Source organism: Choloepus didactylus, chromosome 2 (assembly GCF_015220235.1).
Source record: "Choloepus didactylus isolate mChoDid1 chromosome 2, mChoDid1.pri, whole genome shotgun sequence".
NCBI lineage: Eukaryota > Metazoa > Chordata > Mammalia > Pilosa > Megalonychidae > Choloepus > Choloepus didactylus.
The window spans coordinates 98,489,428-98,515,808 of NC_051308.1; the positions used below are offsets into that span (position 1 = coordinate 98,489,428).

General features: G+C 46.2%; 1 protein-coding gene across 1 annotated transcript in view; it reads left to right on the forward strand.

Moving 5' to 3' along the window:
- FAM78B (family with sequence similarity 78 member B) overlaps nucleotides 1–26,381 on the forward strand; it is a 98,744-nt gene that overhangs the window by 530 nt on the left and 71,833 nt on the right. The gene's annotated exons all lie outside the window — the stretch shown is intronic.

Genomic DNA, 26,381 nt, shown 5'->3' on the forward strand with positions numbered 1-26,381 from the left:
GTCCCCATCCTCTTTCTAAACCTTCCTCCCGCCTCCTCTCCTACCTCCCTCCTCCCTGCGCTTTTGTTTCAGTGACAGGGCGGGTGTAGGGAGGCTCCTCGCTAAGGCATTTTCTTGCGGTTTGCTTCTGACTCCCTATACACGCGAGCAAAACAGTGCCGGCGGTAATAAGCGATAAGGAGGGCTCGAGAGGCTGAGGTGGGGGTGGCTGGCGAGCGCCCTGGAGATTCAGGGCGCCGTCTGTGCTTCGTGGGGCTTCCCAGGAAGAGTTTGGGGAAACGCGTAGAGAGAGGAGTGGAGAGGAGTGCTGAGGGCGCGTGAGCTGTGCCGCGCGTCCTTTGGAGAAACCGGAGCCAGCTTGGAAGAGAAGGTCCTGGGCGTCCGAGTGAGAGTTGGTGGTTCTGTCCTTGCCCCTTGACTGCTGAATTCAAGCCCCTTCTCGGAGGCTAGGGAGCCTGGAGGTTTTTCCTTCCGGGACCACAGACTGGGCCAAGCTGCCTCTGACTCCGCACCCTCCGGACAAGTTCTGGGGCGGTGGGGACCGGGAAGGAGCTGGGCGCGCCCTGGCCGAGCAGAGCTGATATTCCTATGCCACCAGCCTCCAGCTGACGCGGTGCGGAATGTTTCTTGTGCTCTAGAAGAAGATGTGTCTTTTGGCTGTCCAGGGTCTTTACTTACTCTACAAAACTTTCTTAATTGTGGCGCTGGAAGGGATTCCCCGCGCCCACCGCGGAATCTTGTCACCAAGCTGGGAGCTCTCCAACTTCTTTCAGCAGCTCCGCTCGGTGCGCGCCGGACTTGGTGTCTGCGCTTGAGGCCCGGGATTGCCGCGGCTCCTCCACCACCAGGGGACGGCAGCCTGCTTTCGACCTCAGGATGAGGACGGTCGCGTCCAGGACTTTTTTTTATTTATTAAATGTTTATAGCTCCCTACCTGCCTCTTTTCAGGACTAGACTCTGGGTAGTTGGTAGCTACAGTGGTTAAATGGTTTGGGGCCTGCATCCAGCTGGCTGTACAATGTAGGTCTAGAACACCTTAGTCTATAGGGAATTCCATTTCTGGAAATTCAGCCTCATTTCATTTACTAATCTGAAACAATGGAGCGCCCAAGCTTCACCTATCTAATATGGATATGGGTAGGGGAGTTCCCATTTTAAAAGGTCAAATCACCTTTTTAGCGGCAGTTTTCATGCCTCTTTGTGCTCTCTGAGAGCATGTAAATTAACACTAGTCGTAGGTGCTAAAATGAATTTTGACAGGTCGTCCCCCACCCCCCCCAAAAAAAGAGTTCGCACTTTTCTCTTTAAGCATAAGAGCTCACTGCCTGAGAAAGTGCATTCCTAGGGAAGTGTGAGAGCCCAGTTTCTGTGGTGCACTGTATTCTCATCTTTCTGGAAGGCAAGTGGATATGAGAAATTGGGAAGTATTACTTGGGTGAATCATGCCATTTAAAAGCAGACACACCCTCAAAAGAATGATTGTATCTGCACACATGTCTCTTAGAACTGTTTTCTTAGAAACCTGTTGTTTCTAATCAAACCAGGAAAATCCACAGGGTTAGGGCCCTCCCTCTTGCCCCCTTCCCCATGGCAGTGTGCAGCCTTGCTGGGGCGCTGAGGGGAAGACACCGCTCTACCCAGCAGCTTGGGGCCCTTATAGAGGAGGCCAAGAGAGAGTGAGCAGAAGCACCATGGCTTTTCCCAAGACTATACAGTCCAGGCTCTCTGTTGCCTCAAATCTCTTGTAAATCAGTGGATCAAAAATAAATAAATAAATAAATAACCATTTCCATAAAAGATAAAATATATCCTACCTCAAGACAAGCCAAGTTGAGATATAAAGAGACATGCTGGTTGAACTTCTTTGAATCCGTGGGAGGGTATTTCAGAACCAGCTTTAACAGATGTTAGTTATGGCTCTGGGAGACACGTATTTTCTGACCCTTCCCCACTGAATTCTTGTCTTTGGGATTTAGAAAGTACTTTTGTTCTTAAGCTGCCACTTTCAGTATTTTTAGATTCTTGGCTTTCATGTTGTTGATGCAGGGGAGCAAAAATAGTTCCCAAGACATCATATTATTGCAGATCTGTGTCCAGAGTATACCTGTTTCTTCTTGGTTGCTATAATTGCTATGTGTTTAAGGCTGTTTTTGGAGCCTGGATTTGATTGAACCAATTTCCGCAAAATGTTCATGCCCTGAAAACTTTGCCAGTGTAAACTTTTTAATGGGAATTCATACTGCATGAAAGTTGCTGCAGTCTATTACTTATTATGTCTCCTTTAGTGGAAAAAAAAACCCACAGGCTGAATTTTACCCCTGCACAATGTTCCTGTTAGATGAAGCATGCTATGTGAAGGTTGGGTTAGAAAGCTGCCTTTTCAACATTTTAAAAGGGATTATGCCCAAGGAAATCTACCGCTTAAAATGGCAAGAAACCTCTATCTACAGCATTAAAAGCTTTTGTGGTTCAAATTTCAACATTTTTAAAAGGCTTAGGCTTCTAAAAGAGAATTTGAAATAATTGCTGGCCATGATGACCGGAGCTTATTTTCAACTTGAGCTCAAGTGACTTGGAACTTCCTTAAATGACTCTTATAGAGAGGGTGGTAAATACATGCAGTGCCTATTTATTTTTCCTTTGGCCCCAGTGAGTCCTACTCATGCAGCCCTGAAGGGACTGCTGCAAGTCTTTATCCTTCAGGGAGGAAGGGCCATTGGCTTTTCTCAATCAACCAAGAATAAGCAAATATTTACCAAATGCCTTATTCCAGCAAGGAAATCAAAGGGGTATGTAGGCAGCCCCACTGCTCCTCAGTGTAGGAGGCATGGCCACATGCAGAAAAAGCCAGTGCTCCAAGCAGTGTTAAGAGAAGAGTAAGAATGGGTACAGGACCAGATAGGTTTGTAGAGGTGGAAGGACTCGAGCTGGACTCTGAGGGGTGGGTAAGATTCAGCTAGGCAAGGAAAAAGACCAAATTGCAAGGGGGAAAGAACAGTAAATGTATGGAGATAGAAAAATCTAAGATGTGTTAAGGGGGCATAAATAGGTTGGAGAGAAGCATTCAAATAGGAAAACAGTGGGAGATAAGGTCTGAAAGGTTGGTTGGGGTCTCGTGGGGAGGATTTAAGATAATACAAAGTGGAAAAGAGAAGGTTGAGATGAAATCTTCTTAGCCAGACAGAGGGTGTCAGAAGGCTCTTCATACCTTCTTCATACCTTTTGGATATGCAGGAGCTTTTCAATAGAGACTTAAGGCCTTTAGGATGGAGCAGTGGTAAATGCTGGAGCACAGCTCCCAAGAGGTGTCCTGAGTGCGGGTTAAACAAGAAGTGGTACTCGTGCCAGGGATGAATGAGGTAAAGCTAAGGTCAGGGAGAGCTGGCAGTGGCTAAAAGTCCATTCCCATTGTTTGACTCCTTGTGCATCGTCTTCGAGAGCTGTAAAGGAACTTGCTCAGGGCTCATACTATGGACACCACTTCAACTGCCAATTTGGAGAATCTTGGGCCTGGGTGGAACTATAGTAAGTTGTAGCTCAGTCCTCTTCTTCAAGAGACAGCTCCTACCCATCTCTTCACTCCTTCAGAACCAAGGTTATTGAGGAGTTGGTTCTACTCACTCACCTCTGTTGACAGTTCAATTCAATCCAAGCTGGTTTCTATCCATTCCAGAATTGCTCATCCTAAATTCATCTGTGATTTCCATGTTGCCAAATCCAGCACACTTTTAAGAGATACTCATCTTTTCAGCAACATTCTACTTAGTTGACAGCTTCCTCTGTCTTGAATCACTCCCGTTTTTTGGCTTTCTGATATTTCTACGACTGTTCTTCTATCTCTGTCTTACCTCAAAATATAGTTCATTCTCTTCTCATTCTGTATTCTCTGTGGGCAATTTCATCCATCCTCATAGCAGTACATGCTCTCTGTGATATGCAGTCTATGACATCTCCAGGCCAGTGTGTTTGTCTGTGTACAATTTCCATTTGGCTGTCTGAAAGACACATCTCAAACTTAGTGTATCCAAAGCTGAGCTCTTGATCTCCAGTACAGCCACCACCCTGAAATCTGCACCTCTGCCATCTTTCTACATAATACTTCCCATCCCTGAGTTGCTCAAGCTGAAATGTCTATGTGTTATCCTTGATATTTCCCTGCAAATGCAAACCATCATCAGATGCTAATGATTCTATCTCCGGGATATATCTGTAATCCAACCATCACTCTCCATGTCTGTTGTTACCATGTTAGGACATGTCACCATCAACTACCACTTGCTCCACAGATGCCTTCTAACCGCACTTGCCATCTCTGTTCTTGCCTGTTCACCTCTACACACACACACACACACACACACACACACACACACACACACACAATCTATTTCCCCACACCATGGCTGATATTTTAAAAACATAATTGTTATCACTTTCCCACTTACATTCTTTAATGACTTTCCATTGCGTTTGGGATAAAAATTTGAAAATCTCTTTCCACCGTCTCAGAGCATCTGCCCTTAAGCCATATCAGTTTCTTCCAGTTCTTCAAAGGTAACCAACTTTATTCCAACTCAGAGCTTTTCCAGATACTGCTCTCTCTGTCTGAAATGTTCTTCTTTCCCATTCTTTTCAAGCTGGTATTTAACATCTGTCCTGTCCACCAGAGAATATAAGCTCCATGAAAGTAGATATTGTACCTGTCTTGTTCTCTGCTTTGTCTATAGTGCTTATTTGGCCCATAGCAGATGTTCAATAAGCATTCAATAAATGGATTAATAAATGAGCCATTTTTCTGACCTCATATAGTCTGTGTCCTTTTCCAAAAATCATGTCTCTCTTCAAAATTAGCTTTCCATGTTAAATCCAGGGGTGTCCCCACAATACTCAAACTCTAAATCCTCCAGCAGTCACTTAGCACTAACATACAGTTTAGCACTGCTGTATTTTCTTTATTCCCTCATCAGATTGTCTACTCCTCAGCACAGGGCTTATGTCTGTCACTTCCTTTGCCTCCCTGTGGTGTTCTATACACAGGGAGAGACGTTCAGCAGCACTGAAGGCTCATTCTCACATCACCTACTGAAAAGTGGCATTCAGTGTCTGCTCAAGGAGATGTGACACAGAAATCTTGTCATAGCACCATTCCCTCTGCATCACTAACTCATGGCCTGAATCCCCAAACTTGTGGAGATAGTGGCTTTAGCTATTGCTTAAACACTTTGCCTGGTTGTGTCATTTCCCCCGTCATAGGGTTCCCGTTTGTCTTACTAGCCATCTGCTGTCTGCATGCCCATTGTGGCTTTGAGTGTGTCCCTCACTCATCAGAGATGCCTCCTTTGGACAGTGCTCTGGAGGGCCAGATCAGCCCATCTATCCAGGGAGCCTGCTGGGTACATAAACCCACCCCTCTCCCCACCCCCTTCCCATCATACCTCTGCTCAGGGGGCTCATGATCTGGAAGTAGCTAGAGCTGCTCCTCATGCAAAACACTGGGGATCCCCAATGTAGAGCATTAGATGGGAAAGCAGGATCCAATTCCCTTATTCGAGTCCTGAGTGCCCTTGAAGGGGAGATGGTCTAACCCTTTTGCCTCTAATCTTCTCCATCTCTGCAAAAGAGGAGCAGCAGAGGATTAGTTGGTCTTATCAGCGAAGCATTAGGCTCCCTGGAGATAAAGCACAGCTCTGGAGTTATGGAGGGGAGGAAGGGTCAGAGAGGAGACAAATGATTAGGAAAAGAAGTAGATGGGGAGAAATAAATGGAGAGTCAACAGCAAAATGTAGCTTGTGTAGCACAGAGGCTAAAATATGCTCCACAGGCTCTGGGTGGGTCAGGGAAAGCAGGGGCAGGAGATGAGCTGGTGGCGGGGGTGTGGGGGGGTGGGTGGGTAGAGTGGTGGTGGTTGTGGTGCTGTTGGGCTCCAGGGTTTCACTGACTTTCTACATGGCATCAGAAGCGAAGAATGCCTCAGGCCAGGTCTGCAGAGGTTTCATGTTCCAAGTCTGTAAAGAATACTGGCGATTCATTAAGGAAATGCAGAATCAAGTATCCCTATTTCCTCTCATTTCTTATAGCATTTTGATCTCATCTGGACGTCTTGCTCTCACAAGGACCCTGTGAGCTAGGTACTATTACTTGCCTATCTTATTGATAAGAAAACTGAGGTGCAGGGAGGTCAGGTGACTCCCCTGAGTTCATACATCCAGCAAGCAGCAAGTGGCCAGGCTGGGACTGTAAGCCCCGTCTTCTGATCCTGTATTCTGCACGTCTGCACGCTGCCACAGCTCAGCCCGGCTTCACCTGGGGGCAAGTCATGGGGACAGGTCAGCACTCCGTTCATATCAGCTCCAGAAAACCTGGTGGCTGTGGCTGCAGCAGGCATGGGCCTGGCTCTCTTCCTCAAAGCTTCTCCTGGGTGATTATGTAGCTCCCTTTTCACCAGCCTCCTCCTTCCCTCAGCCACTTTGGTCCACAGATAAGAAAAGTTGTCACAGATAAGAGGAGTCGCTATTTCTCTTGTGTTAACACTAACCAGTTGAGAGAAAGTGGCTGTAATTTATGAGTTTTCTGTTGCAGACTCCCTTGAGGAGAGACATAACAGGAAATTAGCAGGAACAGAACATTCCGGGGAACATTCACAAGGGGGCAGGGCCCACTTGGTGCCAAGGGTCCTGGGGAGATGTTGGCGGCCACACGCCAGCAGCAGGGAAGCCCATGGTGTGTGAGACATTCCCTCACATGGCTGGAGCCCTGGGTGAATTGCCACCCGTTCTTACCAATCCCCATCGGTGTGGTATTTGAGGACAGTTTTGGAGTTGTTGCTGTTGTGGCTTTAGTAAAGAAGGATGTGAGTGTACCTCGTGGGCAGCATCAGGAACGCTCTGAGTCTGGGCGTTCTTCTGTGGGAAGGAAAAGGATAGAGGGCAATAAAGTAACATATATTTAAGGCCTGTGTGCCTAGCACCATGCTAGGTGCTTCCCACACATCACCTCCTTGAAATCTCACTCACCCACGGAGGGAAGTACTCGCACTGCAGGGTTCAGGAAGGTCTCACAGCCTGCAAGTAGCGGAGCTAGCCAGGAGTCAAGTCCAACTATTCTCTTCCCAATAGACCAACTGCCTAACCTCCCAGACAGGAGGCTTTCTGAACCTGCATTGCAATATCTTTGTTCCTCTAGAGTTTTCTGTTCCTCTCCAAACAGACTTAACTTTATTGGTTTTCCCCAATGGGTATATTTCCTCACTCCTTTGTAAATCAAGAAATTTTCTCTGGATCATGTATGTGAAATTCTTAGAACTCCCTCTAAAATTGGCATTAACTATTAGTAATAAATCTTTGCAAGGGGGTGGAAACAAGGAAGGCAGGGAACGAATCCCCAGCAGGTATGGAGCTCGCTCCCCGGGAGCTGGGGGACACCACCCTCAGCTCTCAGAGACCCTAAGCAGGCCAGTCAGCTGCAGGGATCAGCCCTGTGCTGATGCCCCCCGAACTTCCCTGCTGGCCCCATGTCAGCCCTGATGGGCAATGCTGGGCCCCAGTAGACAGTCATGCAGACCACTCAAGCACTGGATTTGGGGGTCTGTTCGTTTCTCACACTTTCCAGACAATTACTATTTGAGTGGATGATGATTAGAAGGAGAAAGAAGGTTCCCTCCTGGTGGTGGAAAGGACCCCTGGCCCTACCACTAGCGGATTGGACATACATTGGACTTCCAGGAATTCTTAAACCGTTCCTTTTGCCAAGGCCCCCTCAAGCCACCACCTTAGCTGCATGGACCCTGTTCCCTCAGTAGGTTCCAACATATGGGCCAGTTGGAGCTACTGACCTCACCAGTAGAAGATACAGTTATTGGCTCACATCACAGTGGTTCGAGTCAGAGGATCCGGGTTTGAGTGCCCCTGTGGGACCTTGGGCAGGTTCCTTAACCATCCAGTGGGTGCTTAGTTTGCCTGTATGCAAATGGACAAATAAGATCTGTGCTTTCTCCTTCATAGGAGGTCAGGAATCAAGTGAGATGAAGAATGTGAGCATGCTCTCCAAACTGTAATGTGCGGTGCACGCGTGACTGTTATTAGAGGGAGGGTGACTTGTTGTTACTAGAGGATGACTGAGTCAGCCTCAGGGAACAGGGAGGCTGTGGGTGTGGCCTTGAGGCTTCCCTGGTAGAGAAGTATTCAGAGTCTGGAGCCCAGTTCCTGGTGCATTAGCCAACCCCCTCCCACCCACCCCACCCCTAGCCCCAGTCAGAGCCAGAGGGGAGGAGAAAGGCTCTCTTTGTAGATCTGGAAACAGCATTGTGCTCCACTCATACTCAGAGGAGGGCAGTGGAGACTCCTCTTCCCACCCACAAGTCACCCTCCCAGATGTGCCCTGAACTGTGGACTCTGGGCAGCATCCAGGATCCTGGAGGCCTCTAGTCCCTGGGCACAATGCCCATAGCTCTGCCATGCTCTCCACTTTACTGCCTGCTCCACCCCGAGCCCTCCCTTGGTGACAATATCAGTTGGGCTCTGATGAGGACCTCCAGTTTGCCCAAGCCCAGGACTGGAGGGAGGGGAGATGCTAGAGCCTGTAAGTCATGTTATTCATGCTCAAGAGAGTCATGGTGTTTCCAGCTTGGATGGATAGATGAGACCAACTCATGAAATCATTTTTGTTCAAAACTGTTTTTAATATATTTTTTTTTAATTCCCTTTCAAGATTTCATCTCATTTAACCTCAGAGTTATCATGAAACATATTTAGGGCAACTGTTGTTCCCATCTAAGATAAGCAAGCTGAGGTCCAAAGAGATTAAGTAATTTGCTGAAGATCACCCTGGCAAGCACTGGTAGATTCAGGCCTAGTTCCCAGGCCTCCGACTCTTGCCCCAGTGCCCCTTCATTGCCAAGTGCACATTCAGCCAACGAGGGATAGGAATTGGGGAGGGAAAGGTCATTTGTGGTCACTTTGGGGGCATCATTTATGATAGAAGGAAGAGAGGGGAGGCAGCAACATCTAAATGTGTTCAATAGAAGCAAGGCGAAAGTTTCAGGCTGTCAGATTAAAACAAAATAAATGAGACCCTGTGCTTTCTGGTGGCACATCAGTGGGGTTACTGTGGCAGGCCTGCCTTGGGAAGCCTCAGTCTGGCTCCCTGTCCTGGGGCCTGACATTTCAAAGCCGGTGCATGGGCCTGTGTGGGCTGGGGTGCTCAGACACTGTCAGAGGTCTGACTAATGAGAAGCAGTAAATCGGCATCTGCAGCATCTGGAAGGGGCAGGCAGGCCAGGGAGGTCAGGGCTTCTGGGATATGAACGGTGGCAGGGATGGGCTTGGGCAAGTCTGGGAACTTGCAGGAACCGGCAAAGTAGATGTTGCTTTGCCGTAGGTATGTGAGGATCGGGCTGGGGTATGTGGGAGGGAGAGACTTGAAAGGGATTCACAGAATAACACTGAGAGAGCAGGGATCTAGCCACCTCATTCTTCCTCTTCTCAAGAGCCATGCAGCTGAGCCTCCATCTTCCAAAATGGCAGCCCCCACACGTGAGCCTGGAAAACTCAATTTAAGACAAGATTTTTTCCCTCCTTTATTGGAGAAGGTGTGGGTTTACAGAACAATCATGAGTAAAGTACAGGATTCCCATAAACCACCCCATCGCCAACATCTTGCATTGGTGTGGAACATTTGTAACAACTGATGATTGCACATTTTTAAAATTGTACTATTAATTAAAGTTCATGGTTTAACTTAGGGTTCACTGTTTGTGTAGGGTAGTTCCATGGATTTTTGAAGTTTTTTATTCTTTATAAATTATTATACCATGTATACAATCTAACATTTCCCTGTTTAATCATATTCAGACATATATTTCAGTGCTGTTATTTATACATGGTATAAATAAATTATTTGTACCATGTATACAATCTAACATTTCCCATATATTGCAGTGCTGTTGATTGCATTCACAGTGTTGTGCTTCCATCACCACCATCCATTACCAAAACATTTCCATCATTCCAAATAGGAACGCTGTATATTTTAAGCCTTAACCTCCCATTCCCTATCCCCACCCCTGGTAACCTATACTCTAGATTCTGACACTGTGGATTGGCTTATTCTAATTGTTTCAAATCAGTGAGATCATAAAATATTTGTCCTTTCATGTCTGGCTTATTTCACTTAACACGATGTCTTCAAGGTTCATCCATGTTGTTGCATGTATCAGGACTTCATTCCTTTTCATGGCTGAATAATATTCCATTGTATGTATATACTACATTTTATTTATCCATTCGTCAGTTGATGGACACCTGGGTTGCTTCCATCTTTGGTCAGTTGTGAATGCTGCTGTGAACATCACTGTATAAATATTTGTTCAAGCTGTTACTTTCAGTTCTTTTGGGTATATACCTAGTAGTGGATTGCTGGATCATATGGTCATTCTATACTTAGCTTTCTGAGGAACTGCCAGAAGAGGCTACACCATTTTACATTGCTACCAGCAATGAATGAGTGTTCCTATTTCTCCATAACCTCTCCAAAATGTTGCTTTCTGTTTATGTGGTTTTCTTTTTTTAATAGCAGCTATTGTAATGGCCTTGAAGTGGTATCTCATTGTAGTTTTGATTTGCGTTTTCCTGATGGCTAATGATATTGAGCATGTTTTCAAGGTCGTATATCTTCTTTGGAGAGATGTCTTTTCAGTGTTTTGCCCATTTTTTAATTGGGTTCTTTGTCTTTTTGTTGTTAAGTTGACGGATTTCTTTGTATAGAATGGATATTAATCCTTTATCAGATATTTGGTTTCCAAATATTTTCTCCCATTGTGTAGGCAGTTGTTTTACATTCATGATAAAATCCTTTGAGGAACAAAAGTTTTTTATTTTGATGAGGTCCCGTTTGTCTATTTTTTTCTTTTTCTTGCTTGTGCTTTGGGTGTGAAGTCCAAAAAACCATTGCCTAAAACAAGGTCCTGAAGATACTTCCCTATTTCTTCTAGGAGTTTGATAATTCTAGCTGTTATAGGGACCAGATTTTTTTAAGTGACACAAATTTTTGAGAATCCATTTTAAACTTCCGTGAACAACCTTCACATTTTTTAGGAAGGATGAGATTTGTACCGAATAACTAAATCCCAAACTCCTATTAAGGTTTCTTCTTGTCCTTTGGAGCCAGGCAGCATGTCTTTTGCTAGGATGGAATTGGGCAGATATCTGCTTATTGTTCTGTCTCCCCATGAATCCATAAACAACTTATTTAACTTAATGATAGCAGCAACCATTTATTGAACTTTATCAGTGCTAAATGCTTTATATGCATGTAGCATATAAAAGTGAAGAAGGTGCCATATTTTCTCCATATGAGAGATGATGAAATCTAGACCTAAAGAAGGTATTTAACTTGCCCAGAATTACCTAGCTAATAAGTGACGGAGTCAGGATTAGAAACTAGATAGAGCTAATTCCAGTGACTCTTTATGATGCGATATTGCCTTATTAAGGGTTGAATGAATGAATGGATGAGTGAACAAATGAATGAATGAATGAATGAATGGAGGGGTGTTTACAGTATTGCCTGAGTGCTAGCTTTTGTCCTGAGTGAGGAAACCTGGGAAACAAAACACTTAAATCAAATTGGAAATGGCTAGCCTCCTCACCATTCAGCTGGTCAGGAGACAATGCTAATGAGAACAGGATCTTGGGGTCAGACCCAAGGGACAATCACAGTGCCCAGATCAGCACACTTTACCCTACCAGGTACTCCGCACATGACTTCTACCAGCTATCGGTTACTGCAGGATCCAGATTAGAGAATAGAGAAACATCCATATAAATGCCAAGTAGTGGGTCAACAGAATCATCCCTGACTCCTGGAGTGTTAGGACAGTGTGAAAAATCATCTAGCCCAACTGGCTCATTTTCCAAAGAGGACACTGATGCCAGAGAGGGTCAGTAATACAGCTAGTGAATGATATAACCAGGACTCAAACCTAGATCTGTTCCAAGTACATAGCCAATGCTCTTCACCCTGGCCCACACTGGCCCTGGTGGTGAACAGGTAGCTCACTTCATGGGCCGGTGAAGCAGGAGTCTGCAGTTACCACCTCCTATTTTTTCATCAACCCCTACACCCCCTTGTCTGCTGAACATCCAGGTCTCTGGGCAGAGATGGCCACCTGCCGCAGAGCGGAAGCAGCAGTTGGGTGCAGGAAGAATGCCATCCATCGGCAGCAGCACAAAGAGGAACTCAAATCAGCCCAAGGGATGTCTACCCAATTGCCAGAAGCAGAGACCTGCCTATACCCAGTGTCTGTACACAGTGATTAGCAGGGAAAAAAGGAGCAGGGCCTCCCCAGAGATACACACACATCCCAGATGGCAGGAAATGGGATGGCTAGGCAGCCCAAAGGAGGAGGGTTGGGTGGAGGAATCGAGACTTAGCGGATGCCCAACAACCCAGCAAGCCTTTCCTCTACCCCTCACCACCACCCAGGTGCTGACGGCATACCTGGCCCCCTGCCCACAGACAGGCAGTTAGTTCCACGGCCCCTGGCAGCTCCAAAAGAAACCAGATCCAAGTGGTGTCAAAGATGACAGATTGTGAGGGGGCCAGGGGCTCTCCCCTGACAGCAGGGCTCAGCGAGGAGGCCCCTGTGGAGCAGAACAGATGGGGGATGTCTGATAGGGATATCCTAGCAGCCTGGAGACTCTGTTACTGTTGTGGGTTTTAGCTAGGTTTCTTTCACGTTGTCTTCCTTTTTTTACTTTTAGTTTTGTAAACTTGGGGCATTTTAGCAGAAGGCCATGATAAATTGTGCTGTGTTTGCTTACCATAAAGAAGGTGGAGGTGGGAGGAGCAGAAGAGAGCAGGTCAGGGCCCCCATAGCTTGCTTGGCCCTTGTTGTCGAGGAAGGACTGTGGAGGGGGACGAGTGTGTGCCCCCAACCAGTCTTACCACTGCCCATCTGACTGGCTCCAAACTGTAGTCTCTGTACCTCTCTGGGCTGCCTCTCCTGAAGAGGATCTGGAGTTCCAGGGCGATGTGGGTGGTCTGCCTCCCCTGAAATAGTCCTGTTCCAGCCTGGCCCACCTCTCTAAACTTCCCCCTGCAGCCGATGGGCCAGGCCCATGGTGGGCCTAGCTCCTGCCCTGTCTGGAAGCCTCCCTAGAGAAAGCGGCACCCTCAGGTCTCCCAGCCTACTTGGACCCCCCATCATTGTCCCACCTTCCTAGCATGGCATTTTCAAGTCCTGTGACCCTCCTAGCTCTTGGCACCTGTCTGATTGGCAGCATAGCCTGATTCTTCAGTGTTTATTGACAGGCTCCTGCGTACCTTTGTCCCAGTCCATGCTTGCACCATCTTTCTGTCTATCCAGCATCTACCTGCCTGGTTTCTGAATCTTTCAAGCTGCTGGGCCTTAACCAGATCCATACCCCCCAGGCCCTGCCTGCTCTCCTGCTCTTGGATCCTTTGAACTTCTAATTGGATGGTTGTCTTGGGCATATCCTCTCCCTCTGAGGCTGGGGAGACAATTGCAGAGGGGGACACAGCTGGAGGAGGATCCTGTCCTTCACCCTGGGAGAATTGCCCACCCTTCTCCAGAGAAATCATGAGCCACTCTCATCTACATCCATTCCAGGCCTAGGTGGGGCTTCCTCTGCAATCTCATGAATAGATTTCCAAAAGCCTTAGGTGATCTTTATAAGGACAATTACTTATAACTTAAAGAAACAACTAAACTAGTTCTGAATGTCTTGTGAGGAAGCTAAAACACAGATAAGATCAAACTCTGGGACTTTCCCAGAGTAGGTGGGGATGATTCCCAGGATGGGGGCAGGGAGAAGGGGAATTAATTCAACAAGCATTCATTCAGGGCTTGCTCATTCACAGTAGGTCCCTGACAAAGAAAAGGTGGCATGAAAGAAGTTTAGAAACATCTTGGTAACCATCAGAAAGGCCTGGGTGTGAAGAGCAGACCCTAGAATGTGAGAAAGAAGAAATTTGACAGAATGTGGGCAGGGCCAAGGGAAGCCGCAGGCAGCCTCTTTCCTGCCCAACAAGGCCCAGCAAAACCCTCGACCTTCTGTCCAACCCAGTCCTGCCGAGGGTGAAAGTGGAAAACTGAGCAAGGGTGGTAGCTGCTCTCCTCACCCTGGTGCTGGAGAACAACCACCCACTGAAGTCTTTCCTGCTGAAAAGCTCCCTGAAGTAACAGTCCCCAGTTGGGTGACTGAATTAATGGCCTTAGCTAAGCGGTTCCTGAGATGGAAAGGAGTGTAGGAGCGGAGAACCCCAAGATGGTCACTGTAGGGCCGAAGTGGGCATCGTCCTACACTGGCCAGTGCCTGGGAGTCTCTCAAAATGTGAATCCTAGAGAGTATCTAGACCATCCGGGTACCTGTGGGGTTGCTTAACCACAATAGAAAAGACATTCCAAGATGAAACCGTCACCTAACAAGGCCAAGAGTTGGGCCTGGAGGATGGCTGACTGAATGGGGTCATCGTGTGGGTTTAATCCTAACAGTCCCCTTTCTAGAGGAACTACCTGGCCCTCAAAGTTGAATGGGGGTGGAGTAAGTAGTATTTGTCTACATGGTAGTTTTCCTGGAAACCTTAGGATCTAAGCGTCATTACTTTTTCATTAAGCGGCTAATTCTCTTTAGCCAAGTAAATGATTGAATAGTTGAGAGGGTCTGTCACTTGAAGCAGACACACTCGGGAATGGCACCTGCTTGGGATTGTCTGTGAACTCCTGGATCCTAAGACGGCTTCTTCTCCCTTCAGTTGGGACCGGGGTTTCTGCAGTGTGTGTCTACCACTTCAGACCCAGGGTTGAGAAGTCCTAGGCCAGGAGCCCCTACATTCTTTAGCCAAGAAGAGTGAGGATTCTTCCAGATCAGAACACAGGCATGTTTAGCTCTTCATCCTGAGCGGGAAGCCCTACTCTGAAGAAACTGAGAGGTTTCTTGAAGACAACCTTCAGTATCTGGTGCTTCCTGAACTGTCTAGTCAGCATTAGGCTCTAGTATTGCACCCTAGTATATAAGGCTTTGCACAAAAAGGAGAGGCATCTTGGAATGTTTTCATGCCTTCCCAACAAAGCAAGGACATTTGAAAAATACACTATTAAAGATGTTCTTGGTTAAAGTGAAACAGAGAAACCAGAGAGAAAGAAGTAGGTGGGATAGTTGGGTTGTCTTCATTGGCTCAGGTCAAGGGCTAAGTATAATTTACAAGGAAGCATTGAATTCTTCAGCAGCTACAACTAAGTCTACAGGCAGTTGTTTCCAGCTTTAAGAGTTCAACTTCTGGGATATCATGCCTATTTATAAATATTTTGATACATATATGATCCAAGAGTGAACCGAGGTGGACCTCTGTGACCGACATCTCCTTGGCAAAAATCAACTTCCATACTAGCTCAAAATTCCAGTTCTGGGTCACACTATCCAACTTCTTAACATTTCTGATTTGCTCCTATGTATGCTTTAAAAGAATGTGTACTCACTATTTATTATGTCTATAAAATCAAGCTTGTTGATTGTGTTGTGCAATAGTCTCTATTCTTATTAATTTTTATCTGCTTGATCTATCCGCTTTTGAGAAGGTCTGCTGAAATTTCTCACTATGATAATGTGTTTCATGACTCTGCTTGCAGTTCTTTCAATTTTTACTTTATGCATTTTGAGGCTGAGCCTTCTTACCTCTTTGGTTTTCAGTTTCCTTTTCATTTTTGACCCCTGGGGATTTATTTTGCAAGCTCAACCATGCATTCAAGAAGAAATCTGTAATGGAAGGTTTTTCAAGATGTTTAGTCTGCCACATTATGCTTTGTTTACTAGATTGTTCTGTTCCTCAGCCACAGACAAAAGTAAGCTTTTAGTGGCTACCTTTTCTGGTTTGAATGAATGTTTTTCAAAGTGAGTAAAGTGAGATGCCTAGACAGGTCCTTTTGATTAAAAAAAAAAAAAAAAGTCTGAGGTTTCTTAGCACTCCGCTTTCAGGATGGAAAGGGAAATCAAGGCACTGTGAGGCCTTGGGTCTAAGGCCAAGGATGAGCAGGTCCAGCAAGCACCTCCATGTGCAGAGCTAGGTTTCTCTGAGGCATTGTAAGCTGCTCTGCTGAATAGCTATGATGCTAATCACCCACCTGTACACACTCCAGGGCCCTGAGTCCTGCTCTAGACAAGCCAGAATGTTCTGCTGAAGAAGAAGCTGCCTTCCCAAGAAACCTCAAGGCCTCCCTCCAGCAGAGTCATCCTCGATGTCTCTCTGTAGCATCAGACTCAGTAGTCCGCTCCAGTTTCCCTGCACCTGATCCCTGGGTTTTGCCCCTGAGTCTCATTTTGTACCAGCATTTGGCTTCTGGCAGGTGATGTGCTTGTCTGACACCTTCTGTTCCACATGCCTCAGAGAAGGACCAACGAGGGGAGGGGTGGTATATAGGGGACAGGAGTAGAAATGGGTTGAAGTTGTCTGTTCGGAAGGCATAATCAGGGTCCGCTCCCCACCCCCCAATGGCAGATGTTCCTAGTATCACCCTGACACTCAGAGGCTGCTCTCCAGAGGTGCTGATTAGGATGGGGATTTCCTGTATTGAGCTATTCTGGGGTATGGAGGTTTCAAGGTGTTCAGATCCATATAAAGCTAGAATCCACTGGAAAAAAGCTTAGGCTAGAATATCAACGTTTACAAAAAGCACTTTCATGTATGTCACTTCTGTTGAGCCTCACACACTCTCTTAGAGATGATTTTGTTATTCCCTGTGTCACAAGTGAGAAAACTAAGGCTTAGGGAGCTTAAGTGATTTGGCAGATTTACACAGTTCAGAAGTGGCCAAATTCATCCTCTGATTCCAAATTGACAGCTCCCTTTACATACCTGATCCTGGAAAAGGAAAAGTTATAGAACTTTAGAAGCTGCAAAAAAGACCTTGGAGACCCCCAGTCCAACTCCTTTATTTTACAGGGGAGGAAACAGATCTAGAAAGAGGTAAAGGGAATTTCCCAGGGTCATACAAAAAGCTAAGTGGCAGACAAGCTGAGATCATAAAAAAATAGACTATTATAAAACATGCTCCTATTTCTTTTTATGACAAGTCAGTAAATTTAATTTTTTGCAAGCTTGCCTTTTCTCTGGGAAGCACACCCTGTGATAGAATGACAGTCTACAGGAATGGCTCAGCCTAAAAAACAAGTGCTTTGGGAGGAAAGGGTCTGAGCCCCATGGTCACCTGGGGTCCTGAGAAGGGCTTGCTGGCCAGCTCTGAGTGGCAGGATGGAGTGTCCCCTCCCTCTTGTCCACTTGGTTCTCGTCAGAAATCTGAGCTGCCTCCCACCCACCTGACTTTTGGGCAGGTCCTTTCCTAACCCATGTATCCACTGTTGATTCATCACCTAATAGGCACAAGATGAGCATAAGATGCACAAGTTTTACGCAAATTATATTTTATTTACAGCTCATTTAAATTCATGCTACCTCTGTCTCTCAAAGATCAGGCAACTTGCCCAAACTCACAATGTTAGAACCAGAATATAACACTCAATTCACAGGACTTCAGATCTACGCTTGTGACCACCATCATGAGTAGAGATGCTTCACCTAAAAGAGAAAAATTGAACTTTGGATTCCAAGCAGCGCTTGACAAAGCTGGAAATAGCACATAATTTGAATATCTGATAACAAAACTATTGCAAGCACTCTTACCAATCTACAAGTATGTGAAAAACTATTTCCAGATTTACCTGTAAGCCAAGAAAACATTCTTTTAAAAATATGATGAAAGATTTGAGTTCTTTGTAGTTTCCAGCTCTCCAGTCCCCTCACATCTTACCCTGCATTCATCTAAGGTTTCTACATGGACAGAACACAGAGCTGAAGATTCGTTGTTGTTAAATTTGAAGCATTAGATTATTGGAAATAGTGTACCATAGTGAAAAAATCCATGGGGTTCAGAAACAGTCGTCACCAAAGGTTCACTGCCCTGAACTCCTCTTTGAAGACAACACAGTGTTAAAAAGCATGAACCCAGGGCCTTAGTCTGTAGGTTCAAATCGTGTCTCCACCACTTACTAGCTTGTGACTTCAAGCAGATTAACTAACCTCTTTGTGCCTCTGTTTCTGCATCTTTCACCTACTTCATAAGATTGCTGGGAAGGTTTAACATTTGTAAAGTGCTTAAAACAGTGCCTGATATGTTGCAGGCACTGTATGGTTTTCTTTTCATATTTTTTAAAAAATGTATGAACAAACAACAGAATGGACAAATACTTATTGAATACGTGTTAACGAGCTAGGAATTATGCCAGCAAAATTTTCATACAATGAAGAAAAACTTGTCAGGGTTGTGTAAAGCCCTTTGTACAGCTGAGCCAGCCCAGCAGTGTTTAGCAAGCATGGGGGAGGCTTGGCTTCCTGCTGGGTTTGGTGGGGGGGCTTTGTGGTCAGGGCTGGCTACCTAGAGATGGGGGAGCTTGATAGACCATAAAGAACGCTTGAAGACCACCATACATTGCCTTTTCATCTGGCCCCTTCTAGGCAGAATCGTCCCAGCTCCCTAACATGTCCTTCTGGGTTCTAACTTGTTAATCTTCGAGGCTCTGTTCCCAGAGAAGGTCTGGCCTAAAGCGGGCTGGAACCATGAGGACTGCCTGGTGGGCCCCCACTCACTAAAGCCCATCTAGACATCATTATCTAAGAATGGTGCCTGCTTTTCATCTCGTAAACCCAGTGTTCCAGTAAGAGAGATCAGCTGCTGTTACCCTCCACGACTAGGACTTTTCTAGCCATGCTCACATCACACACGACCACCCCTTCCTGTTACAGTTTTGAGCAAGTTTCCCTTCCCTGGGTCCATTGCTGCTCTTCCTGAGCAGCACTTTCTTCTTTCCTGACCACCTCTCCCACAGTATAGTTCTTTCTGATCATCTCCTTCTAGATCTGGTCCCTCCTGAACCCCAGCTCAAGTGAGAGCCAAACCCAGAACTCAAAACCCTGAGCTCAGAATTTAAAACAACACTGATGGGTTTGTGTGTTTCCTGGCGGAAAGGGGATCAGACCTGCAAAGAGGTCATTATCACGAAGTGGTAAACTGAGCCTGAGCATTGAATACTGAGAAAGGCAAAGAACCTTTTAAAGCTTCCAAACAATGTGCTCAGGAGAACTCCGACTCCTCCAGACAGAACCTAATGGATGCTAATGCTCAGGAAACTATCTTTGCTCTGACCCCGAGCTTGACCGAGATGTCCCCTAAGACCCCTGCTACTCCTGACCGATCGGGCACTCTCAGACCCCTCTTCAGAATCATACGGGTCCCCTTTATAGACAATTCAGAACCCTCAGTTAATTTCACATCTTTGCTCTTTTCCTGCTAGAGATCTGACCTTGGGATTTCTGCAGTTCAGTTTAAGGTTACAGAAATTTCCTCATAAAACAGGTAAACATAAACAAGATCAACTCCCTGTACATCCTCTTTCTCAATGGACTATGCTGTCCTCAACTAGCCAGTCAGCAGCTCATTAGTCATTATTTTAACAAACATTTTAAGTGCTAGTGTTATAGTGTTGTATCAAGCTCTGTGCCAAGCACTGGGGGGGGGGGCTATGCAAACAGTAAGTTTAATTCAGAAGTATAAAAGGTGACGCAGACAGCATCCTAAATAAACACGATGTTGTGTGGCCCCATATGTCATAAAACCTGAGTGGAAGGGTAGAAATTGGCCCTTGGGGTGGAAAGCCTTTTTAACAAAACGGCGGTGGCAGTAACTCTGAGGCATCAAATCCATTTGAACCAAAGGCCTAAGCATGCCCCTGAGCTGTCCTCAGGGAAGATTCGGAACCTTCCAAGCCATGTTACTAATAACTGTCCTTCATCTTGGTAATAGACGTTTATAAGGTGTTTTCGCTGAGAACATTTCTCTTGCTCTTCACAAGAGAGGAAAGCAGAGAGAACATCATCCCGCTTTTGCAAATAAAGAAACTCAGGTGATTGACTTGTCCAAAGCCAGAAGGAGCATACATAAGACTAAAATGTACCTTCTGTCTCAGTAGCCACTGTTTGTCCACTTTGCCATCCTACCAGCCTTCTGGGATCTAAATCTGAGCATCAACTTAATGTCCAGCCAACCAAGAAAAAGAGTTAGTCATCTTTCATTTGGAAAGCTTGGATGGATGGGCCCCATCTGGTGCCAAAAATGTGTCTGATGGGAGCTTGTCTTTGATAATGTGCAGATCCAAGAGTGGACTTTTTGCTGACTTTTGCTAAGATACTGCATTGTGGCCTCTCTCAGAATCATAAAGCAGCTGGAAGGGAATTTGGGAAAACATCTGACTCATGCTTCTGCCTCTTCCAGGCAACCCAGGAGTGTACCATGCGGGCCCTTCCACACTCCCCTTTGCCCACTGAAAGACCTTCTTTCCCTTTGAAAGCACGAACAAAGTGCTGATGCCATGACGGCATCTGGTACCAACCTGCGGGGTGCCCTGGCAGGCAGGAATGCCAGATGTGCTTGAAAAGAGTTTTGCTATTCAGACAGGTTGAGCAGGGGAGTGAGACAGGTGGAAACACACCCAAATGTAAAATCTTGCCTTGCTTCCATGCTTAGGAGGCAGCTCTCACCTACAAAGATGAACCTCATAGAAGCAACCATACTCCATACATCTTTCTATATCTGTCTTTCTGCATCTGTCTGTATCAGACCCAGGGTTCAGCATTTTTGTCTGAGGGGCTTCCAGGTGGCACATCCTTCACCATGACTAGAATGGACTATACCCAACTTGAGGACACCTTACCCCATCTCATCTGTCTTCCTTGGCATAGTTTGAGATTCAAGGACCTGAGGTGTGTGCCTTTAAAATGATAATCAATTCTAATATGTGGTGTTGAGTCTCATTGCCCTCAGGCTTTTTCAAAGAAACCCCAAGTTTTTCCCTTCCATGGGCAGGGGGTGGGAGGAGAGGGTTGCTTTTTATACGGAAAGATGAATGAGTCCAAAGAGAAGCTTCTGGGTGAGGTACAATGGTGAAGAGCCAGAAAAGGGGTTTCTTCCATGAAGAAATGGCAGTCTCTACTTCCCTTGTGGGCTACATACCATTGAATGATTTTCTCCCCTTGCCTCTGAAGATTTTGCCCTGAGGAAAGTTAGTTTACACCATGTTACTGAAGAAAATAGCTTAGGTTCGAGAGATAAACAGCCACCCACTCCTTGTCTGTCAAGAGCCAGTACAGTTTAAGATGAATAGTGGACCGATCTGCTCCCCCTTCCCCCACCCCATTACCCTTTTGAAGCTTCCTGCTCCGTGGTGAGGACAGCCAACCTCCTCCTCCCCACCCCTGCCTCCCTCCCTTGGAATGAGACAGATCAGGATTGAGCTAATGCTTTAGAAAATATTTAATGTTCATATGCCTCCCATGCATAGAAGCAGTTTAAGGGTTCCTGTGATCCTGGATTTAAATCTGTCTCTTTCGCTTCCCACAAATTTATTGCCATCTGTTGATTTCATTTCTCTGACACCCACATCAAGATCATTCATAAGTAAGATCAGGCCCATTCCAGACCCCTCCCTTACTCACAGCTCTTTCCTCCCATCCGAATGCCTGAGCATGGATCGCAGAAACTCTCTTACACACGCGTACCCTCCCTCCTGCCCCCTCCCCTCTACTCTCCCTCCCCCCTCACGCACACACACACACACACACACACACACACACACACACTCACGCACGACAGACTGGCAATTTTGAGTTTGGGTATTGAGCTTCTAAACAATAAGAAGTGGGTGCCTGCCAATCCCTTTTTGGGAATGCTGGTTACCCACTGATTTGGGTCCAGGATTTCTTTGGGTCCCTTATGTCTGCTATTTTGACTGCCTCATCATTTCTGACTCTTTAAAAAAATTGCCTTCCTTTCCTACTGTCATCAGATATAGATGAGCAGATTGTGTCTCTTCCGTCCTGCAGCCTCCTAAAGGCATCCATTCCTCTCCACCCTGCCCCCCACCCCGTGAGGCTCGAAGGTTTTGGGTAGGGACCGAGGGTTTGGTTTATGGGATGATCCCTGCAGAGTGGTTAGCACAGGGCCTGGCATGTGGTGAGGGGCTCAGTACATCCTATTATTACTGGTGGTGTTGGTGTTTTAGTGTAAGTCAGTCCTGTCGCTTACCCTCCTCATCCTTCTCAGATCCATCCCCTTCTCTCCATCCCCACTCCCTTAGTGCAAACCTCTCCCTCATCCCTCCCCTGCCTTACTGCCACAGCCTCCTAACTAACCTCCCTGCCTCCCATCTCCACACTCTTCCCCTCTACCAGCTATCTTCTGCGTCACAGTCAGAGTGATCATCCCAGAATACGCATCTGTTCATGCCATCCCCTTCTACTTAAAAGCCTCCAAAGGTCCCCCATCCCCTTGAAGATAAAATTAAAACTCTTTAGCAAGTCACACCCAGCATTTACCAGTACCCGCTTGTGTCTCCATCCATGTCACACCTAACCACATGCAGTTGCCCAGCTGTGATGCCCTGAGGCCTTTGCTCTGCAATTCTTAGGCGACCACCCACCCTTCTCCTGGAAGACACCTGTGCACCTTCCCAGAGAGCCTTCCCTGGCACCCTCCCCCAGCCTGGACTAGATGTCCCTCACCTTCCACCATCCCACCCTCCACCATCTATTAATAGCTAATACTTCTGTTCCCAAATCTTTCACGTCTTAACTCGTTTATTCCCCGTAACAACCCTATAAGCTAGGTACAGTTATTATTATGGCTACCTATAGATGAAGAAATTGGAGCATAGAGAAATTAAGTGATTTATCCAAGCTCTCTCAGCTCCTAAGAGCTGGGATTTGAATCCAAGTGATCTGACTGCCAAGTCCACATTCATCACCACTGGGCTGTGTGGCCCCTTAGGCTGGCTCTGAGTAGGAGCCCAATTCCTTTTCAAATAATCCTCTGTCAATCCGTCATCCTAGGTCTAAGGTACTCAGTAGATTTTAAGACTTACCCAACAGATAGCAACCATTTTTTTGCACATCATTCCTTAAGAAATAGGCCTACAGTGCCTTTTATGTGATAGACACAGTGGGGGTCAGAGACCTAGGAGACAAGGCTCCACCCTCAGGGAGCTTATAATTTCTTGAGGAGGTAAAATAGGTTATACACAAACATAAGTAATGATAAGGATTTCTCAAATCACAGACAAAACTAGTTTCTTTGTTTTATGGTCTCTTCTCATGTAAAAATCATCTACCTTTTTTCCCAGCTAGATCCCAATCCTGTTGAAGGGAGGGACCAAGTGCCATATTCCACTGCCCAGCGCCAGTAAATACTGGTGCTCATGCACCATTGAGCCTCTGCACAGACTTAAGGCTTCTGCTTGCTGCCCCATGTCTTAGCCTCAGTTATGCAGTTTTCCCAGGCCTGGGTGATATAGGACTCTGAAAGACCCAGACATCTGGGAGATTCCAATTTGGATGTAAATTTCTCACATACCTCTTGGAGCAGAGTCCCAAGCTGCACTAGACCCAAATTGTTAAGGGACACTAAAATTTCCTTTCAGTACATTTTTTGCATTGCACAATATCCCCTAGTAACCTACCTAGATTTGGACCTCTACAAGGCCACTCTCCCCTTGCATACAGACATGCCCCAGGTCAGAGCAGGTCTGGCCACCATTATGCAACCTAACCTCCCAGCCAGTCTGATCATTGAAGAACAGTGCTTGGGGCAAGGAAATCCAGGACCTATCACGGTTAACAAGCCCTGCCAGGACATGCAGAAAGCACCGCATGTCCCAATTTTCACAACTAGACCAGCACCACACTATCCAGCCCAGAGTAGTCTTCCTCCTCCAGAGTCCTGGAGCAATTGCAGTCTGTGCCGGCCAGGGTACAGCTTTGCATCTGTCTATGTGCATACAAAAGGCAATGCAAGATGTCATAGACTGTGCATCCAGTAGGACCAGGACAACCAGTGGTGGCTGCCATTTATCTGCTCGGTCACCTTTTGCCAGGCCCCACATAGATATGCACCTCCCATCACCTCCAAGCAGGCACACACTTTCCTTTTCTATAAAATGGGTATAAACATACCTCTCTTGCAGTCTTTGTGAAGATCCTGCATTTACTTGTATAGAAAATATTCTTCAAGTACCTATTATAAACTCAGCTCCCAGCCCATGGTAAATACTCAATAACAACAGCTTTAAAAAAAAAAAAATCTGTCTTAGACAAAGGAATTTCAAAACCTTATGAAAAACTCAAAGGGAGAAATATTCCACTCTTTCCTTCAAATGTTGAAAGATCTCTCTGGCTACGATGTTCTGGGAGAGGAGTATCTTGCTCACTAAATGAAATTTCCGTATCCCCAGACCTCCAGTGTACTCAATCTTTGCTTGCCCCATCAACTGTTTGTCTCAGTAGAATGCAATTGCATGTTGACCCGTCTGTATCTCCCACTGGAGACCATATCTGTGTACCCTACAGGTCCTTACAGGTCCACCCCAGGACCTAGCACAGCACAGAGCACGTTGTAGGCAGTTCATAAACATTTGTTGGACCATAGCAGGCAAGCTCCTTTTGCATGTTCTTCCTGCTCACTGACCTGGCCTTTAGTGTTAGGGGAGCATTGCTAATACAATGATAGAGTGTATAGTTTGTAAATGCCCATCTAATTCTGCTACTTTAGCTTACAGAGGCAGCAGGGTACCCAGGCTTTAGTGTCAGAAGACCAGATTGCAGTCACAGCTCCGCTATGGGTTGGCTGTGGACTCTGAGCAAATTGCATGGTTTCTCTGAGCCTTAGTTTCTCCATCTGACAAAAGGAGATGTTAATAATATCTCCTCACAGGGTTGCTTGGAGAGTGAACAGAATTGTGTGAAACCATTTGGTAAACTTAAAGTACTGCTTCTCCATGCCACAGACCAGTGAGGGACCGGTGATCTTTCTTGTGTTTTATCAACAAGCATTTCTTATAGAAACTCAACAGGCCACACTGTTTCCTAATAATCAATCATTTACCCCACTGTTTGCAATAAGGGAAACTGAGGCACACCATGATGATTTATTCACAATTGGCGACCTAGAAAAAGACAGACACCTCAAGCAGGGATGATGTTGCCTTTCTATCTCCTCTGGCTCTGAAGAAGTCAAACTTCAGATGTATTAGTCGCCCTGACTATTGTTTCCTGAATGCCCGAAGCTCTGTAATGCTGCTGTCTGGCTTCCCAGATTTATAATCGTGATTTCTAGGCCCTAACAATGCTTGGAGTCTGATTTGCATATTCACTTTCCCAGGATGCAGTCAAGCCGGGGCCATTTCTCTCATCTGACTGCACCCTCCACTGTTTCCCAGCAAGTCAGCCTTCTTTCTCCAGAACCATGGTGATGCTCAGGTGCTGCATGACGCGGCGGGTTGTGCTGCAGAGGAAGGAGTGGACGTGTGACCTGCACATTTGACATTTTGGGGGTTGGGTAGCAGTTCTATGGCCCAGGAATGTTCTCATCATTATCAGAAACATTATCGTATACCTTAGAGTCTTCTGGCTGGTGTAGGATGCCCCTACAACTCTTTCCAGCTCGCTTAGAGCCGTCCCCTGAAGTGACTCATTCTCCATCACCTTCATCACATCCCACCTCAGGGGGACCCTGGCAGTGGCAGGAGGGACGCTGCCTCCCTGGCTCCACCCCCAGAGCAGGACAGCCCCACTTGGACTTTCATGAGGAAGCAGCAGCAGGACCCTCGCGAAGAGGTTGAAAGATTATCCTATGCTATTTCAGGGTCAACCCTGAGCTGACTGGTGATTGCCACAGGACAAGCAGCCCCTGAGATTCACCAGTCTGGTTAAGACCAACCCTGCAGTCCCCTATGCCAGCTGTACCCCAGAAATGCCCCAGGGTTCAAGCGGAAAACAGTGGCAAACTTGACCCAGGCTAGTGTGGTCTTGTGTGCAAATGCTACCTCCTCCTCCAGGAAGCCTTCCCTGCCTCCCTGAGGCTGACTTAGGGGCTGCTTCTACTTCCCTGTTCCCTCTGGACTTTACTCCTATGTCACTGTGGCCATTGTGTAGAATTTTAACTATTTGCTTAGGTGTCTCCATTAAACTATAAGGGTCAAATGCATAGATTTTTTATATCAACTTTGTATCCCCAGCACCCAGTGCAATTCATAGTATATATCAGACTCTCATTGATGCTTGTTAAATGAATAAAGAGTCTGATTGCATGTAAAGCTATAGTGGTTTGGTTTTGCAGGTGCGTGTTTTGGAATTCTACTCATAGTCACAGTATCAAGAAGGTGGGAAATATATTGATCTGGGGTTTGCTTCAGCTACAAAGTTTCTGCATCATGGAGCTTATCTCAATATTTCCAGTGTTGTTCCATCTCCTACTGAATAAAACCCTAAGC